At 45.0% G+C, this 19,823-nt stretch overlaps 2 non-coding genes and 1 pseudogene across 2 annotated transcripts; 1 reads left to right on the top strand and 2 right to left on the bottom strand.

The window, feature by feature from the left end:
• The first annotated feature begins 3,241 nt into the window (after nt 1–3,241).
• Nucleotides 3,242–3,344, top strand: LOC126007657 (U6 spliceosomal RNA). The gene has a single exon (XR_007495161.1). It is a non-coding gene; the product is annotated as a U6 spliceosomal RNA (small nuclear RNA).
• A 116-nt stretch (nt 3,345–3,460) lies between these two features.
• LOC126007814 (small nucleolar RNA SNORA51) lies at nt 3,461–3,593 on the bottom strand. Its single transcript, XR_007495296.1, has one exon. It is a non-coding gene; the product is annotated as a small nucleolar RNA SNORA51 (small nucleolar RNA).
• Nucleotides 3,594–9,386: 5,793 nt separating this feature from the next.
• Nucleotides 9,387–10,957, bottom strand: LOC126007286 (atlastin-3-like; annotated as a pseudogene).
• Nucleotides 10,958–19,823: the final 8,866 nt, after the last annotated feature.

Here is a 19,823-nt window from a genome sequence, read left to right as displayed (position 1 = left end):
ATACAGCACTAAAAAAAGCCACCCTCTACTCCCATCCCATAAAAGAAAACCAAACCAAAAAAAAAAAAAAAAAGCCATGACAATCTCATCTTGGCCTGCACGTTAGGATCTAGAAAGAAAGTGTGTAAAGCGAAGTCTCTTATCCTGGGAGGAGCCTGGAATCAGACTTGGACCACTGCGCTGTTCTCTCCATGGGCTTTTCCCCAATCACTGAACCCTTATTCTTGGGCTCAAACCCAGGCTATTTGGGGTTCACAAAGATAGAAGTTGCTCCTTGCTCAAAATTAAGCAGAAACACACTAGAGTTGGGAGAGGGCCAAGGCTGCAAGGCTGTAGCCTCAGAAGTAAAGATGCAGTAGCTAAATGTTTCTCTCCCAGGATTCAGACAGGGATATGGATTCTAGTCAGGTCCTTGGTGGAAAACCTAGGGAATTGGAATTACGTTTTGAGCATGTCTTACCATTTTGGGGGGACATAAAGAGTCAGGAGTCTCTGCTTGGTGTCTCTTGCCTAGCTAGTAAAGTTCAAGTGGCACCATGGTGCTGCTTCCCTTCCCCATTAACAGGGCTCCCAGAATTAGAGGTTGCCTGGGACTAAGGCTTTCTGAGGTGACCCTACTTGACCTGGGCTTCCTTTAAAACCAAATCTTGAACCTGCACATGGCTGTGTGAAGAGAGGGCCACAAGTAGATTAGAATTGTTGTCTTAATATAAATTAATTAGTCCTAGAGTTGATGTGGGATGGTGAGGCCTTTCTGGGCTCAACCCGGCTCCCGCAGCCCCTATGGTCTGGCCAGTCTGAAGGTTGCAGGGTGAGGGCGGAGACATTCACAAAGCAGCCACATAAAGTCCCAGGAGTCAGCAGCTTTAGTTCACAATCCCTACCCTCATGTGCACCTCCTCACATGGCCTCGCATACAAAGCCTTTCTTAGCAGTTACTTCTCTACTCCTACTGGGCTCTCTCGGCCTCTGTCTCCCTTTCAGCTGCTTTTACCAGACTTCCTAGCTGGCTTCCAGGCTGACTAACTCCCTACCCAGAAATGGTTCTTTTTCTAATCATGGAAATCATGAATCAGACTGGGTTGCTGCTGGGCACCTGAGTCATCACTGCTTTTCTAAAACCTCCACTTATGAGGATGCCTGGGCTAGTTACACTAACTAATTTAAAGTGCATTGGCCACTTTGTGTTCTAGGAAGTCTCAGGAATTTAAGTCTGAGAGCTGGAAGGGACAAGCCAGAAGATCCTTAAGATAGCTGCTGGGAATGTATGAGGAAACTGAGGCCCGGTCCTTATTTTTGGAAAAGGCACAGGATGAGCTAAGACTATACTCTGCCTTCACCTTCTCTCCCACTTGACCTGTTTCTACTGATCTTCTGAGAAGGGAGAGATCCCACAAAGGGACAAAGGCATTAATGACTAATTGTCACTGTACTTCCATTAGGGACCACAATGGTACCTGCATGACTTGGGATTTCACCATAGAATTGTCTGGTAATGGAGAAAGATGGAGCTAGCTGGGTCAGCACATGTAAAGCATGGGAGAGGGGGGAGGCGAATCTGTGATTCTCCAAGAGATCAATACATGCTCCCAGATTTTTAGCTAAAATGGCTCTGCAGCTCCTCGGAGATGCATAAGCCAGCTGGTTGAACTCCACTTCAGGCCCTCTGAGTCTTACTGAACCACTGCAGATACCGAAAAAGCAGACTGTACTTCCAGAATGTGATCTTGATGCTGTAGGCCAGTTTCTGAGGAACACTAATGAATGCTACAACTGCAATGCACTTGAAGAAAGTACAATAGTACTTGAAGGAAGGAGCACCCTACTACTACCTCGTAAGCACCAGTAGGGGTCTCCCCCACCTATTGGAGACCTTCCTAGCTGTAGTCCACTGTAGCCAGATGTGTTTGGGAAACTACCATGATCCAAGCAAAAGACCCTGGTTTCTTCAAGTGGGAACTCATATGGATGTCTTTGTACTATATAGCTTTTGAACCAGCAGTGATCTGGGAGCTGGGCTGCTGCTAGAATGGAGATTCTCAAAAGGTATATGAGGCATGAAGGTGGGAAACTATTTGGGGAAGATCCTACAGCCCTGCATATTCTATGGTCCAATTTCTGCTCAACAAGCTCAAGGCCTAGTACACATGATTGGCCGTTGCCAGTCACTAAGCCCAAGTGGGCATCCTTGGATGCCAAGAAACCACAAAAGGCCTTCACTTGACAAGGACTTGGTCCTGGTGGTAGGGAGTGGACATTTTGGAGACTCTCTGCTCGATGCTGGTTTTACACAATGGTTTATTTCTTCCCTCAGTCACCTTCAGGATCTTCTCATCTACAACACAAGCAAAAGGTATGACAATGCATAAAGATTAAATGCTATTCAGTCATCAGAAGGAAGGATAATCTTTCCTCAGAGCCCCCTGGCACTCAGTAAATGCTAAAATCCAAGATGTTTGCTCTTTGGGGTGGCAGAGGTTCAGGTTCTTGTCAAAGGATCACTACAGTAAACAGAGCTCAGTCTAAGGGTGGCTGTCATGAGCATCTTTCCCCCAAAAAAGCCTAAATGCACTTCAAGGAACACCTTGATTCAATGGGATAAGGACAAAAGGACAGTGTGGCTGGCCCGGGTCTTCTGTATGCTTCAGCCACTCCTAATTTCAGTGGGACAAACTAGCGCAACTCCCTGCTGTACCGACCACTGTCACTCCAATGAAACCTTTGGAAGTGGCTTGAACAATGAATTGGCAGGCAGAGATTGTATGTAGCATCCAGGATCTATACTGTTGCTTCCTAGTGGCTGTTGTCTGCTACCAATTGGCACAGATTCAGTCCTGTCTAAAGAATTCCCCAGCTCACAATACTAGGGGAATTTGCTCTTTGTTCTCCTGTTTAAGGAGATAATCCACTGGTCCACAGAGCTGTGTCCTGGGCTGCATGTTCAGAGTTAGCCAGGCAGTTTCTCAGCAGTTGAGTCCCTAATGCTAACCAAAGCTGTCTCTGGAAGTTGAGGCATGAAGGCATCTGGCTACAGACCCCAGGCCTGGTCTCCTGCAGTATTGCCTTCTTGGTCCTCCCCATCAACTCCCTGGCAACATGCAGTTGGGTTTCAAGTTTCTGGGTTTACTATTGCCTTTAGACCCAAACCTATCCAGCTTGTGCCCCTCAACCAACCTCTACCGATCAGTGGCAAAATAGTCATGCTAGGATAGGGGGCATTGTAATGGCTTCTGGGGAGCCATGTTAGAATGCTGTATCGGGGTGCTCACTCTGAAACCATACAAAGATAAGTATGATCTCTGTGTAAGGATGACATGCAAATTTGTGAAGCATTCCATGTTCTGAAGAAAAAATGCTTCATCGGTGCTGGTCAAGCTGACTCGAAAACTTGATTTGCATACTGGCTTCTCTGACTTTAATAACGAGGACAGATTTAGAGAAACTGCAGCTATTGAATTTTTTTTGTCCCCCCATTCACAATACAAACCAGGCAAAGGGTCTGGTTTGAGGTGTATATGGGAAGCATTTACTGCACCTCCTCTTTCTATATAGTCAGTGTAAAGAACACAGCCTGTGATAAGCATTGGGAGGCCTTTTCTCTTTTTTATTTTTGATATTTTTATAAATGTATATATAAAAAAATCCTTCACCAGTGCAATATTCCCATCACCAATATCCCAAGTGTCCTTCCTCCCCACACTGGACTGTACTCTAGACAGGCTTTCTACTTCCCTCATTCAGTCACATTTTGTTATGACAGCACTCAGAGTAATTATTTCTGTGACTGAACTAAACAATCCCTGTGGTGAGCTCATGTCGGGAGCTGGACTCTACAGTCCTTTATTTTGTCTGAGAATCATTACACAAATGTTTTTCATTTTTCTCAAAATGAGAAATGAGTGAAATAAGTCAGAGGAAGAGAGAAACACAGAATGTACTCACTCATCTCTGGGTTTTGAGAAAAATTGCAGCTATTGAATTTTAAATACCGAGTCCTGGAGCTGAGATGGGAATAAGCTCAAAGTTCTTAACTTATTCTGCCTGATACTTCAGACACTTGGTCCCAGCTCTGCTTAGGAAACTAACCTCTGAGCCTAAATTGTTAGAATTTAAATTTGCCTTCAAATCACCCTGGTGGAATCTTTCCCTTTCGTTCCTGGAGCAAAGAAAAAGCTGCTCAGGACAGAAATGCCTAAATTGGGTTATTGCTGCCCCCTCCAGGTTAGAGCGAATATTGCTCCTATTGGTCTTATGCACACAGGCAAGTGTGGGACAGGAAAGCCCAGCCAGCATCCTGACTCCTCTCCTATCCCTGAGACAGATCCTGGATGTGCTGCTTGATCTTCTGCCCTTATGACCTTAGATTTTGAAGATCTGGAGCCTGAAGGTCTCAAATGCCAAAATTTAGAAACCAACTGACAGAGGTGACCTGATAATGATCAGATGTCCACACTTTGTGCATCCAACTAGAACCAACTTTTCCTAAGACTTTCTGCTCCTCTATCTCCCCCACTTGGAAGCAGGGGGAGCAGTCGGAGAGCACCTGAACCCCCCCCACACACACACACACTCATGCCTATTGAACTCCTCAGGAAAAAAAATCCCTGTGGAAATCTGTAGAATGCCCTAGCAGTGCCCTCCATAGTCTGGGGCAAGAGTCTTCCATAGAAGCTCAGGACTGAGGCTCGTGACTTGTCACCCTCGCCTCCTGGGGGACAGCAGACATTTTCCACCTTGTGGGAGCTCAGCCATGGCCCAGTGAAGGACATTGGGGTGGGGACGTACCTATGCTAAATGGTCTGCACCCTCAAATCAAGCATGGGCCTTACCCCATTCCTCCTCTTCCCAGCTCTCACTTTCACTGAAGGGCAGATTTGGGAAGGTGTGTGGATACGCCTACCACCTCCACAGAGTGGACACGGAGCCCCTTTCCTGGGGGCTCATTCCTATTAAGGGGGCCCTGATGTTTACACATTCACTGTGTGGGAATGCAGAGTGGGTTTGGGGGGACCAGGAGATTTGAAACCCCTTTGCTGTTCAGAGAAGACTCCATCCCTACTCTTGCTAAGTCTCACTCCTTGCTAAGTCTCACACATACAGTTCTCAGGTCTCTGGCATGACTGTTTTCTGCTCAGACCCAAGAAGAGCCTCTCAACACGGTTGGTAGTGGTCACCAGAATCCTTGAGGATTAAATTGTGTATCATGGAGGTTCTGGTTGCACTCTTTACATACTCGCACCCCTCAACTTAGCTGGTTTGATAATGGCAGTTCTAAATGGACTGAATAAACTTTTCTAGCCAGCAAAAAGTTCTACTGTTTTGATGGGAACAGATTCAGACCAATCTTCTGTCGAGATGTGAACACAAGCTCTTAAAGTTACTTAAAGCAGTTGGAAGGATACATGACAGTGATAGTGTCTTCAATAGTTTGGGGATATAGCAGGAGTCCACTGTCTCTGTAAACCTTTGTGGATGTGTTCGAGAGTGCGTGCCTCTTAATCTTATTTAAAAAGCCCTTTGCATAGGACAACCAGAGTAAGTCGAGAAGTTGTACAGAAAATACAAAACATTTTCTGTCTTCTGGATGAATGGGAATATGAAAAAAAGTCTTTTAAATCGATTATCAAGGGCCAATCTTTTGGAATGATTACTGGTGAAGAGAGGCCAGTCTGCTGCCTACTCAGAGCATGGATAAATTCACAGCTCTAAGGTCCATTAAAAGTCACCATTTCTCTAATTTCTTTTGAATCACAAATATGACAGAGCTTTAATTGTTCGTTTACTTTTTTTTCAGCACCTCTAACTTATTTGCTTTTAGGGGCCACTGACCTGTACATACTGGATCATTAGATCTCCATTCAATCTTTATTGATACCATATCTTTAATGGTAGTGGTCCCTAGTAAAAATTGAGTCTCTGAATCCGTGGATTTCTGGAGCAGGAGGTGTTGCCCCATTTGTTGGGTCCCGTTTTCACCTTTGTTGATTGAGTATCCGCAAAGAGCTCCCAGAATGAGAAAGATTCCCATCCCTTGTCTCCCTTTGGGGGGAGATCTTGGTAATATTTATCCGCAGCAAATAAGCCACACAGACAAGAGAGTTAAGGAGTAAATGGTTGGGTGAAGAGAGTCCTTTGTCAGCCTGCTGCTAGCTCCAAAACACCTAGACCCAGCCAGCCAACTCTGGCAACCAACGCTGAATGCCTGGCACCCAAGCTATTTATTTGGCTCTCAGCAGCGCCCCCATCTGGAAGGTCAAGGTGGGCAACAAGCAAAGGATAATCTTATGGAAATATTTTCATATACAACAGGAGGAATATGAAATTGTGCACTCCACTGTTAATGCAAGTCCTACCCCCACAAGGTCAAAGGAATTAGGCCCACATGTGTTCTTGATCATGGCCTTCTGTTCCTTAGGGCCTTTGCATACCATGAACCTGGCACTTTGCTCTGAAGGTTTTAAAACTTCACTTACTCCATCCAAAGAATGAGATTTCTTTTTTTTGTTGTTGTTTTTTGTTTTTTGTTTTTGGGCCACACCTGGTGATGCTCAGGGGTTACTCCTGGCTATGCGCTCAGAAGTCGCTCCTGGCTTGGGGGACCATATGGGACGCCGGGGGATTGAACCGCAGTCCGTCCAAGGCTAGCGCAGATAAGGCAGGCACCTTACCTCTAGCGCCACCGCCCGGCCCCAGAATGAGATTTCTTGAAGAAGCCAGTCTTGGGGTCAATCTTTAAGAGATATCACAGTAACTTATGCTCCATCCTACCCTTAATTTCAAGTGTTAGCATAGGATTTTCTTCCCTTAGTTTGGTAATTAGTGCTATTGGGGGATTAGTAGATTCTCCAGGGTTAGTACTGTCAAAAGTGCCTGCCTAAAATGATCCAGAGAAAGGTGCCAGGATTCTGAGTGTTTCCCCTGCAGAATGTCTGGGGATAGGTAAGGCTTCTTTCCCCTGCAAACCTCCATATTCCTGTAGTAGACATCCTTTGCAGATGCGGCAGCTGCTAAGTTGTTGGCTTCCACTGTGGCCTGAATCATGAACTTGGGGTGTGGCAGGTCTTCTCCTTGGAGCCGTTGGTCTCCTGTTTTATGATGTTGGCCAGGTTCGATATGAATGGTATCAGCGTCTGCAACTGAAGTTGCTGGATTCTGAGTGTTTCCTCTCCAGAATGTCTGGTGATAGATAGGTTAGGCTTCTCTCCCCCACAAACCTCCATTGCTGCAGGCGTCCTGCGTAATAAAAATTCTAGAGGGGTGGAGTCCTTCATGAGAAGAAAGTGGGAGCACAAGTGGCCAAACACTCTGAACAAAGAGCCAGGAGGAACCCCTGAGCGCCGCTGGGTGTTGCCCAAAAGAATAGTCACTCTTTGGCAAGGTGGGTGACTCAGACATTAGCCCCTTGTATTTTGCCCTTTCTTTGGCAGTCCTTAAGTGCTCCCAGGGGTGCCTGAAGGCCCTAGGACTCTTGACGCCACATGCAGGGCCACTACCACCACCTTTCCTGTCACCGGTGAATTCATGGCCACTGATGCCCGGCCACCTGGCCGCCTTTGCCGCCACCTCCTTCAGGTCCATGGCCACCACCGGCCAACTTCATTGAGGCCATGGCCACTGCCGCCATCTCCTTTGGCATTGCCTCATCTTCACTTACCCCTTCGGGTTGGTCTTCAATCTCTTCCATCATCTCGTTTACCTCTAGTCATTGTGGTGCAGGCAGAAGTTGAGGTGCTTGGGGAAGACGGCCAGGCCCGCTGCCTCAGCCTGCAGCACTGCCTTCTGCTCAAACACTGCAGCCAAATTTCTGAATATGTGTGACGTTCATTTGCTTCAACATATTAGGTCTTAATCCCCTAGGATTTACTCCCATTTGGGGTAAGGGGGACACATTAGGCAGCTTTGGCATTCTCTAACTACTTGCCTAGCTTGCTCCCTAGTAATGCCAAACATTCTTTTTAAGGCTTAAGCATTTTGATGATTTTCCTCCAGCCTTTGATTTTTGAGTATATTTGTTCTGACTATTCAGGCCTGTTTCTTGTAGGCAGCAGCAAGTTGGATTCATGTTTTGATCCATTTCGCCACTCTGTGTCTCTTAATTGGTCCATTTAGTCCATTGACATTGAGAGAGATGATTGTCATGTGATTTAATGCATATTTATTTATAGGTTTGTTGTGTCTGTTGGTCTATCTTGTCTTAAAGTAGGCCTTTCCGTTTCCCGTGTAAGGTTGGTTTTGCATCTGTGAAGTTTCTGAGCTGTTGCTTATCTGTGAAGCTATGTATCCTTCCTTCAAATCTGAATGTGAGTCGGGCTGGGTGAAGTATTCTAGGTGAAGCCTCCATTGCATCCAGTCTTGTCACAATCTCCCACCACTGTCTTCTGGCCTTGAGAGTTTCTTGTGCCATGTCTTTTGTAAATCTTTTTTTTTTTTTTAAAAAAAAGAACATTTTTGTTAAGATTAAAATTAAATAAAGACTAATACCCAAAGGGGAGAACACATTTAAACTGGAAATCTTCGTCCCATAGAAATGTTATGTCCTCCCCCTTTTGCTCCTCTGGGGGCCCTCGGGCGTCAGCTGTGGCCTTTCCCAAAGAGCTCTTCAGTTAGCCAGGGCAGGGGAAGATCTGGGGTTGTCGGGGCCTGGGGTGTCTGAAGTCGCCGCTAACCCTCCCATCTGTGGCCCTTGACAGTGCTGCCATGACCAGTCTGTTGAGGGAACAGCGGCCTGTTCCTTCTAGGTCTTTGTGGGCTGGGGCAGAGCTGCTGAGGGCACTAGGACTGCCTCCGCTGCTGCCACGGCCATGCCCCCTGCTTCCGGTGCCGCCTTGACCACGCCCCCTGTCACCGAGGCCACGCCCCCATGGCCCTGGACACTGCCATATTTCTTTTTCATAGAATTAAAAACATCTTTATTAAAATTCAATAAAAATAATAAAATTCAAGGAGAACTTCGGAATTATCCTCCTCCCCATTTTGTTCCCGTGGCGGGCTCATCTCCTTGGCATCCCGATGCCTTCTGCGCCCGGGGCTGGGGCAGAGCTGCCACCGTGGCCTCCCTCCCTGCCTCCACAGCCCCTTTTGCCCCTCTGCGGGGCCTCGGGCATTGGCTGCGAAGGCAAAGGCGAACGAGCTCTTTGGTGCTCCTTGGTGCTCCAGGGCAGGGGCACCTGAAGGCGCTGGGATTTCCGCAGCCGCCTGTAAGGCATCATTTTCAGTCTTTTGTTCTAAGTTTATATGAGGCTTCCCCCCCCCACCCGTCCCCAACAAAAAGGTTTCTTCTCAAAAAGAGAAAGGTATAAAATAAAAGAAGGGAGAATCTGCACCCCCCAAAAAGGATCTTGAGTGCGGCTCTCCATCTCCCCATCATGTGTGCAAAACACCTGAATTCAACCTTCCAAGGCACCAAGTGGTGGGTAAAGGACTGAAAACTGCTCAGTCTCCATTCTCTCCTCTAGCTTTCCCCCTCCTAAAGTGCACAAAGCAGAGCCATAAGACACAAGCTCGGGGCTGGGGCCACAAGGAAAAGGAGATTCCAAGAGACGCCCTGAAGCCCGAAGTACGCGGGAGAGGCAGGGTCCTCGAGGAGAGCCGGTTCCGCTCCTCCAGAATGGCCCGAGAGCTGTGCTCCCCTGCCCCAGACCTGTGGCTGTGGCAGACAGCCAGGAATCAATAGGGGGAAGTAGAGTTCCTGATGGGTCCTCTTTTGTAGAGATGCTACTGAGCTTTTTTATCCTCCCTCACTGTGGCCTGGAGTTGCTGATATGAGAAGCGGCCTACTCTAAAATGTAGTAGGCTCCAGAATCAAAGGCACAGCCCAGCTCCCAGTACTGGCCAGAGTAGTGCACGTAGCCCCAGGAGAGCAGCGCGATCAGCAGCAAACCCACCAGGCACTTGAAGAGCTGCGCCAGGAACCTCCAGCCCAAAAGAAGCCCATGATCCCTGAAAGGATGTACGAGGCCAGGATGCCCGAGAAGAGCAGGGCGGGGTTGTGGAAGGCGCTGAAGATGTTCTTGCTGTTGTACTTGCAGAAGCTTTTGTAGACTTCCCTGATCTCCTTCTCCAGCTCCTCCTGGTAAGGAAGGCTGAAACACCCCCCCCCCCCCCCATCTTGGTCTTCTTAAAAGGATCCAGAGCAATCTGCCGGGATTCTGAGTGTTTCCCCTGCAGAATTTTTGGGGATAGGTAAGGCTTCTCTTCCCTGCAAACCTCCATATTCCTGTAGTAGTAGACATCATTGGCAGACATGGCAGCTGCTAAGTTGTTGGCTTCCACTGTGGCCTGAATTATGGACTTGGGGTGCGGCAGGTCTTTTCCTTGGTAAATTTTAATATATGCCTTCAAATACTCTAAAAGGCCCCGGCGGGTGACTTTGGAGCCGTTGATCTCCTTTTCTATGATGTTGGCTGGGTTCAATATGAATAGTCTATTTGAAGTCGCTGGATTCTGAGTGTGTTCCCTCCAGAATGTCTGGTGATAGGTAAGGCTTCTCTCCCCCGCAAACCTCCTTCACTGCTGCAGGCATCCTGAATCTCAGCAATTCTAGTGGGGTGCAGTCCTTTATGAGAAGTGGGAGCAGTAGTGGCTGAACGCTCTGAGCAGAGAGCCAGGAAGAACCTGATCGCAGCCAGGTGTGGCCCAAAAGAAAAAGTCACTCTTTGGCTAGGGGGGTGACTCAGGCATTGGCCCCTTGTGTTCTCTGCCCTTTCTTGGGCGGTCCTTGGTACTCCCAGGGTTCCTGAAGGCCCTAGGACTGCTGACACCACACGCAGGGCCGCCACCTCCTTTCCTGCCGCTGGTGCATTCACGGCCACCTGGCCGCCTCTGCTGCCACCTCCTTCAGGTCCATGGCCACCACTGCCAACTTCATTGAGGCCATGGCCACTGCTGCCGCCACCTCCTTTGGCATCGCCTCGTCTTCACTGACCACCTCGGGTTGGTCTTCAATCTCTTCCATCATCTCGTTTACCTCTCATCATTGTGGTGCAGGCAGAAATCGAGGCACTTGGGGAAGACGGCCAGGCCTGCCGCCTCAGCCTGTAGCGCAGCCTTCTGCTCGCACACCACGGCCAACTTTCTTAATATGTGTGATGTCCATTTGCCACTGTTGTGTATTTGTTGTAAGATTGTTTTTGCCTGTCGCCCCACCTGGATCTTCCAGGTGGGGGTGATTAAGGAAAGAAATAAATAGCTTGTTGGGGAGGCATAAGGGGCTCTTTTGCCAGAACTGACGGCTTGTTCGGTTTGCTTTTTGGAGCTGGCTGCAACTGACAAGACTCTTTGCCGAACCTTTGGTTCCCTAATCTTTTGCATTTGTTGATTATTTACTCCGGATATTATTACCAAGGTCTCCCCCAAAAGGGGGGATGGAAGAATGGGATTTAATTTCTTTCTGGGAGTTATTTTTGGACTCGCAGACCATCAGCAAGGGGTTGACTCCCCTCACAGGTGCGTTCAGGGCCACTGACGCCACGACCACGGCTCCAGTCACCTCGCCGCCTCCACCTTTCTGGGGGCTGCAGGCGCCAGCTCCGCCAACATCCCCTCCGCCAACATGGCCGCCACCACCGTCGCCTGAGTCATGTCTTATTCCTGACGGTTCCTCTCTCTGCTGCGGCCTCCTTTCTCACGGGGAAGGAGCCTCGGGCATCGGCCTGTTCCTTGTAGGTCTTCTGCAGGCCGGGCTGGGGCAGAGCTGCTGAGGAGGCTGGGACTGCCTCCGCTGCTGCCATGCCATGGCCCCTGCCTCTGCGATCATGCCCTTGGCTTCTGGTGCCGCTGCGCCACGCCCACAGCCTCCTCTGAGGCCAAGGCCACGCCCCCTGCCGCCTCTGAGGCCAAGGCCACGCCCCCTGTCTCCACGGCACCCACTGCCTCTTCTGATGCCATGGCCACGCCCCCTGCATCCGGGACCACGTCCCCGTCTCCTCTGATGCCATGGACACCCCTGCCCGTGGCACACCTCCTGCCTCACCTGCCTCCGCAACCACGCCTCCCGTTGGCCATGGACACCGCCATATTTTTTTTTGAGAATTGATAATACCTTTATTAAAATGATTAAAATACAATACAATAAAATTCAAGGAGAACTTCAGAATTATCCTCCTCCCGCTTTTGTTCTCATGGCGGGCTCATCTCCTTGGCATCCTGAGGCCTTTGCGCTGTTGTTGGGGCAGAGCTGCTGAGGGTGCTAGGACTGCTTCCGTGGCCACGCCCCCGCTGCCGCTGAGGCCACGCCCCCACCCTCACGGCCACGCCCCTGTCGCCATTGCCGCCATGGCCACGCCCCTCACCGCGACCACGCCTCCCAGTGGCTCTGAACACTGCCATCGCCTGGGCTGCGAACATGGCCCTGGCCACCGCTGCCATGGATTCGGCCACTGCCGTCCTCGCCACCGGCCACCGTGGCCTCCACCACCGCATTCACCACCTCCTCTTTGATCGCCTGTCCTCCCGTTTTGCTCCTCTGGGGGGCCTCGGGCATTGGCTGCGACCTTTCCCATTGAGCTCTTGGGTTAGCCAGGGCAGGGGAAGATCTGCTGTCAGGGCCCGGGGTGTCTGAAGGCGCTGGGACTTCTGCCGCTGCCCCCTCCCTCGCGACTCTGATACTGATGATAAATTATATTTTTCAATCTTGTTATTATTTTCTTGAGTGAATTCTGCTAAATTGAGGTCTTCCAAAGGAAAATCCACATATGTGTATAATTTTTTAATCTGTTTTACATCAAAAGCAAAACATTTCAAATGAATTATCAATATGGGAATTATTTTCCATAAATGTTTTCTTTGAAAAATCCCTTTTAGTGTTGCAGTTATTACAGTGAATTCTATTATCTCTCAAATCTTCTTTAAAAATTCAACAAGGCATTCCTGTAAAGTACATTTATCTGCAGACTTGACAGCCAGGGACAACTGAACAAATGTTTCATAAACCTCAGACTTTTGGTAACAGGTAAGACACTGTAGTATAGATTTAAGCTGTCCTTGAAAGGTATCATAGATAATATATTTGCAAGCTCTAAATTGTTCATATTTATCATTGTCTATAAAGTGTACAGTTTCATCTGTTATGAAATTTTTAAGCAAATCTTGATGTGGTCCTTCTATAAGAAACATTAATAATTCGTGAGGATCCTGTTGGTTGTGTCCAGCAAATTGGTCATTGAGTAAACTTATTGTTGCTTTGATGCTTTCAGGATTGAAATACTTATAGCATCCATTTCCCATGATTTTGATAAGATGACCAAATTCATCTGCTAATTTACCTTTATGTCCCTTTGGAATTTCTCTGTTAATATCTTATAATGATCTTGATAAAAATACTGAGTCAAATCTGTAATATTATACAAGCATTGCAATATTGAATTCATGTAACATGAGTTACCCAAATTTTGTAATCCAGTGAAAACAGGTTTTTGTTTTTCTATTTGTAGTCCAGACTGTATGGATTTTTCATTTTTATCAGATTCACTGAGAATATAAGGTGTGAAATTTAATCCCTCACTTTCCCAGTCACCTCAGCAGCACCACAACTGTCAATATCTTGAGCACTTTGTACTTGATGGGGGGGGGGGGAATCTATAGTCCCAGCAACCTGACCTTGATCCAGCAATCCATTGTTTATCCTCTTTTATCCAAATCCTCTTTTATCCAAATTGGAATATTTGTTGTTTCTTGTCTCTGATTATCTTCTTTAAAATGTTTTTCCCCTGCTGTGTAGCTCTCTCCCTGAGGTAAATTTAGATAATTTAGTGTAATGAGAGTCAAAGATAACAGCTCCGTTGGCATTAAACCTCTTTTTCTATTCTTTTGCAATTGAGTTTTCAGAGTTCTATGGGCTCTTTCCACAATTGCCTGTCCTTGACAATTGTGGGGAATTCCTGTAAGATGTTTTATCTGCCATTCATTACAAAAAAATTCAAAAATTACAAAAGTTTTCTTACATAAGAGGGTCCATTATCAGTCTTAATAGAATATGGAATACCCATAACAGAAAAACATTGTAAAAGAAAACTGCAAACTGCCTTAGATTTTTGGGAAGACATTGGAATTGCCCAAATAAATCGAGAATATGTATCCACTACCACATGAAGGTATGGTTTTTTGGGAAATAAGTCTGTTTGAGTTACATCCATTTGCCACAATTCGTTAGACTGCAAGCCTCTTGGATTTGCTCCTGCTATATGAGTCTTTTGTGCTAGCGGGGCACATATGTTACATCTTTCTATAATTTCTCTCACTTGCCTCCATGAAATTTGATAATTTACATGTAAACGATGAGCATTTGTGTGTAAGGCTGAATGTTCCTCTACAGGTGATTTAAATATAGGCATTGCCAACAAATCAGTTTTATTTCCTTGAGCCATTGGCCCTGGAAGGCCTGAATGAGCTCTAATATGTGTGATGAAGAGAAGTTCAGTTCTTTTTTGAATAATGTGTTGTAACTTTTTAAAATAAAGTCTGTATAATAGGACTATGAGAATTGAGGGAGGCAGTGGCTATCACCGAGCATAAATTTACAACATATAAAGAATCAGAAACGACATTCATGGCTTCAGATACATTTTCTTTTTTTTTTCCCCCCCACCCTGCCGCCCCCCTCAGATACATTTTCTAATAGACAAATTAACGTTGCTAATTCAACTTTCTGTGCAGAGTTATATTTGGTTTCTGTCGTTATATTCATATTTCCCTCCGGTTATTCTGCCCCGTCCCCCACTTGATCCATCTACATAAAAAAACTTTTCAATTGGGAATAGAACCCCTCACAATTGAAGAGATAACAAACTGAGTCTTTTTCAAAAAGTCCCAGGTCTTTCCTTTTGGATAATGAGAAGAAATCTCTCCTGTAAAATCTGAGAGAGTCCTTTGTAGAGATTCATTAAGAGGCAATATTAACTCAATTTCCTTTTTTGGTATTGGCAATACTATTATATCTGGATCAAAACCTAACAAAGATATTGATCTGAGTCTTGCTTTAATAATCAATTCTGAGATTAGTTGCAGGTAAGATATCACAGACTGAGGCTGTTAGTTTTGTAAATACACCCATTCCAAAGGACCAGCCTGTTGCATTAAAGCCGCAGTAGGTGTTTCTTTTGTAGGAAAAATTAATAAAAATAACTTCTCTCCAGGGATAAATCTTAAGAGAAGTGATTTTTGCAGTCTGTTCAAGAAAATGTCCAATTCATTTTTAGCAGCTTGTGTTAAATTTCTGGGACTATCCAATGCAGAATTACCTTCCAAAGTTTTAAACAGATTAAATAGCTCTGCATTTGAGATTCCTAGTGCTGGGCGGAGCTAATTTACATCACCCAAAAGTTTCTGAAAGTCATTAAGCATTTTAAGGTTCTCTTTTCTTTATGGAAATTTTTTGTGGACGTATTGATGTTCTGTCCAAAATAAAGCCCAAGTATTGATATGGTGGCATGGTCTGTATTTTTTCTAAAGCTATTTTAGTCCTGCCATTTGCAAACAATTAATCCCATAAGCATACAATTTCTGTAAATTTGTTTCATTATTCATTGTAATTAGAATATCTTCGGTGTAATGATAAATTATAGCTAGGGGAAATCTTTCACGAGCAGGGCTCAAAATTTTGTCCACAAAATATTGACACATAGTCGGTGAATTTAGCATGCCCTGAGGGAGAACAGTCCATTGAAAACGCCTGCAAGGGTATTATTAATAGAAGGAACTGAGCATGCAAAACGGTGTTTATCATCTGAGTGAACAGGAATATGATAGAAGCAGTCTTTTAAATCAATTATAATTAGTGGACATTCCTTAAGGATTACTACAGGTGATGGTAAACCTGTCTGTAATTTTCCCATAGGTACCATAGATAAATTCACAGCTCTCAGATCCATTAACAATCTCCATTTAGCAGATTTTTTATGGTAAATATAGGTGAATTCCATTGAGAAAACGAAGGCTCAATATGTCCTAATTTTAGCTGTTCTTCCACTAATTCTGTCAGCACCTTTAATTTATTAGTTTTAAGGGGCCACTAGCCTATCCAAATGGTTCATCAGATTTCCATTTTATTTTTATTGGTGCTGGGGTTTTTCTGGCAGTGGCCCCTACCAAAAATTTTGGGTTTTTAATTCAGGAGAAAGTTCAGGCTCACCTTGAGCTAATGGAATATGGAATTCTGCCTTCCATTGTTTATGCAAATCATGGTCCCACAGGGATGGTGAGAATGGGCCCACATGAGGTCTGATTATAGCCTTTTGGTTTTCTGGGCCATAAAATACCATGGTTCTTGTGCTTAACAAACAAGAATTCAGGCCTCCTATTCCTTTTAATGAACATGGAATTTCTTGCAGAGACCAGTTTTTTGGCCATTCTTTATCAGAAATTACAGTAACCTGAGCACCTGTGTCTATCATGCCATTGAAGAATTGCCCTTCTATACTAAGTTTAATCATTGGATTTTCATCTTTACATTTAGTAATCAGAGCCACTAATGGGTTTTTGGCAGCCCCTGAATCTGTGCTTCCAAAACCTCCAGTTCTTATCTTATCTGAAGTCCCAAATTTAACATAAGGTATTACTACTATTTGGGCAATAGTCTCCCCTTTTTTTGAAAGTCCAAGTAACTGGCACATTGATAACTAGAATAATTTCTTCCTTTGAATCTGAATCAATAACACCTGTACTTACTGATATACCTTTTACATTAAGGGAACTTCTGCCCAGAATCAAACCCATTGTATCTGGGGGGTGGGGGGTGGTCCCACTATGCCTGTGTGTAACATATAAGGGCATTCTCCTGGGTAAATTGTAATGCCCTCTGGGCAAGTTATATCAAGCCCAGCACTGCCCACTGTGGCATGTGTTAATTCATTAATTGAGATTAATCTTCTTGGGCTGGGCTGGGAAGAATTATGGTTTGATGACTTTGCCCCTGATTTGTAAGGGCCTGGGGATTGGCCCTGTAGGTGTTTCCCTGTTTTTTAATTGTAGATCCTGGAGGAACTAAATTTAACAAAAGACAGCAATTCCTTTTAATATGCCCTTGTTTTCCACAATGGTAACAGGCAAATTGTCTCCTAGGGTTTGTATTAAAACCTCTTCCTATGTTATTATTAAGGGGATTTCCAGATCTACAGTCTTTCACCCAGTGATAACCTTTATTGCATTTTGGGCAGAGACCTGGTTTTCGGGCAACTTTTTGTCCCCTTTGGTAAAGAGGTATATTTCCTTTAGTAATTGCAAAGGTTTGCACCTGATCTGAATTTGCTAATGAATGGGGCATATCATAAACATTCCTACATGCATATAAAAATTCATTTAAATCAGCTTTTTTTCTGCAATGGAGCCAATACCAATTTGCAAGCTGAATTAGCATTATGATAAGCCAAACATTTTTCTAGAAATTTCCTCACCTTATCATTTTTAACTTGTATTTTTAAAGCATCTTTGAGTTTAGCCACAAATTCTACATAAGGCTCTTGGGGACCTTGGATGATTCTTAAAAGGTTCCCTCACTGGTACTGTTAGTATCAATTCTTTCCCATGCAGATAATGCAATGTCTTTAATTATTTTTGAGATTTCCTTTGGTAAAGCCGCTTGTGTCTATATATCTGAATATTGATTTTCTCCCATTAATAATTCATATGAGAGTTTAACCCCTGCCACTCAATTTTTGGTTCCATCTGAACTATATAGTTTGGATTTCACACCCTCTCCATATAACATTTCCCATTCAGTTCGCTGTTTAGATGGCAGGCATATTTCAGCAAGTTTTTTAAAGTCATGCAGAGTCCAAATTGATTTTCGACACCATATGCTTAGTACCTCCTGACAATATGGAGAGGTAGCCCCAAATTCTTTACATGCTTTCTTAAACTGTACCACATCCTCCATTTCAAGAGGTTCATAATTTGAAACATATACTATTTGCAATGGAGTTGAGGCCAGATTAGCCAAAGTACCTTGCACAGGACTCCGATGCCTGAGGTGTGGAATACTAGAATGTGGTTCATTGTCTGAGTTGGCACTAACATGTGAGTCCATACTGTGAACAGAATCAGGTCTCCCTTCTGGACTTAGCACTGAAGGCTGATTATCAGTGTCAAGATCTTGATTTGGATTATGAGTATCTAAATTACGTGTCTGGGATGATTTTTTGTTGTTCGTTTTTTGTTTTTGGGCCACACCCGTTTTGATACTCAGGGGTTACTCCTGGCTATGCACTCAGAAATCGCCCCTGGCTTGGGGGGGGGACTGCGTTGATTTTTTTTTACCAGCAAAAATGCCTATACTTTGATGCCAGTGTTAGATTTATCAGCCTGTATCTTAGTCTGAATTTTCATAGGATTAATTTTTTTATTATCCATACTGGTCATCACTTTGCCATTTCCACATTGTCTATTTCCTAACCACCAGCCAATGCCTATGCCTATGATAGTTATATTAGCCAACACAGAAATTTCAGAAATCATGACTAATGGAGACCACTCAAGCAATGCAGATATTGGAGTAGAAATTTTCGATTGAATTTTAAGCAGCAACCATCCAATGACAATGATATTTACTAGTATCAAACCAAGTGGTATATATCCAAGCAGAGTAATGCACTTGAGTAATGCCGAAGTGATGTATCTAATAACAGATGGCATAGTGAGCGTGAGTATCCATAGCAACCAGCCAAGGACCTCCAAAAGTAATTTCCAATCAGACATGTCACTTAGAGTTCCAGAGGGTTCAGATTCACCTGTTCAGGCACCAAATGTGGGGGGACGTCAAACCCCTTGCTGGTGGTGTTAAATTCCTCTGTCCTCCTCTTAGAGGAGACCCCAGCAACAAACCCCCCACAAATAAACCACTCCAATCAGAGAATTTAAGGGACCAAAGGTTCGGCAACAAAAGCTTTCTTTCAGTCTCCAGACCATTCAATTCGTCTCCTACTCCAGCCGAGAGTTCTCAAAAAAAAGCCCTTCTAGCCTCCCCCTCAAGCTTTTTATTCTTTCTTAATCACCCCCACCTGGAAGATCCAGGTGGGGCAACAGGCAAAAATTACACAACATCAAAGGAAAAGGAGTCCACAAAAATTTGGAAAGTGGCTCTTTTTGAAGTCTGCTAATCTGTGATCAAATTCCTTCTCTAGCTTAAAAATAGCATCAACATATTTCTCACCACTGAATGGTATGCCTGCATCCACAAGTTCCTTGCATGCTGGGAAATGGCAAAGGTTTGTCTGACAGAGCTGGGATTTCCATAACACAAGTTTTGTGAAGAATGCTCTCTCGTTGTCATAGGCAGCACTGATAAGCTGCCCCAGGCCTTGTAACATCTTGTTTAGTATGTTCAGCTTATGTGTGATGTCACAACAAAAGCTAAGTCCATGAGCCATTTTGTGATCACTCAACTCAAACAGCATTCCCATCCTTCTCCATGAAGGCTTTCACTTCTCTGGACTCAAAAAATCTTTTCAGGACATTTCCCCTGTTGAGCCAATGTACCTCGGTGAAATAGAGCACATCTCCATATTCTGACTTCATTTCCTCTAAAAAAGCATGGAACCTCCTGTGCTTTAAGCCCCTGGATCTGATTTGGTTGATGCATTCCACAACAACAGACATCACATTGTCACACGGCAGGCATTTACTGCAAAGGGCCTGCTGATGGATAACGTAGTGAAGAGCAATGGCCTTCTCTACACCTCCTCTTCAAGTTTTTTTTTTTGAACAAGTGCCACCAGTCTATTTTTCCTCCCTGTCATCTATGGCGCTCCATCTGTTATTATTCCAACAAACCTCTTCCATGGCAAACCTGCATTCTCAATGGCATCACACAGATGCCGAAATATCTCATTAAC

The sequence above is a fragment of the Suncus etruscus genome, chromosome 4, assembly GCF_024139225.1.
Source record: "Suncus etruscus isolate mSunEtr1 chromosome 4, mSunEtr1.pri.cur, whole genome shotgun sequence".
Taxonomy (NCBI): domain Eukaryota; kingdom Metazoa; phylum Chordata; class Mammalia; order Eulipotyphla; family Soricidae; genus Suncus; species Suncus etruscus.
Note: the sequence above shows the minus strand (reverse complement) of the source record. Positions and strands in the feature narration are given on the sequence as shown.